We start from the raw sequence: 339 nt of genomic DNA, 5'->3' as shown, positions 1-339 counted from the left end.
ACATAAGTATGGATGAGTATATTTACACTAGAGGCCCAGTGAACAAAAATTTGTGCACTGGTGGGGGGGAGGATCCCTCAGGCCAGCTGCCCCCTCTCACATACTGGGAGCCCTCAGGGGATGTCCTACTGACGGCTTAGGCCCGCTCCCAGGCCCCTTGGGGAGCAGGCCTAAGCCACTGTCTGGCCTCCCTTTGTGGGAAGTGACCGGGCTGATTAGGGGAAGGCACCAGCCCCATCACCCCGCTGCTACAGCCACTGCCAGTCACCGCAGCCACCAAGGTGTTTTCATCAACACGGACTCCAGTCCCTTCACCATGAAAAAATGACAACTTTCTTT

The sequence above is a fragment of the Myotis brandtii genome, unplaced genomic scaffold (assembly GCF_000412655.1).
Source record: "Myotis brandtii unplaced genomic scaffold, ASM41265v1 scaffold1085, whole genome shotgun sequence".
NCBI classification, from domain to species: Eukaryota; Metazoa; Chordata; class Mammalia; order Chiroptera; family Vespertilionidae; genus Myotis; species Myotis brandtii.
Note: the sequence above shows the minus strand (reverse complement) of the source record.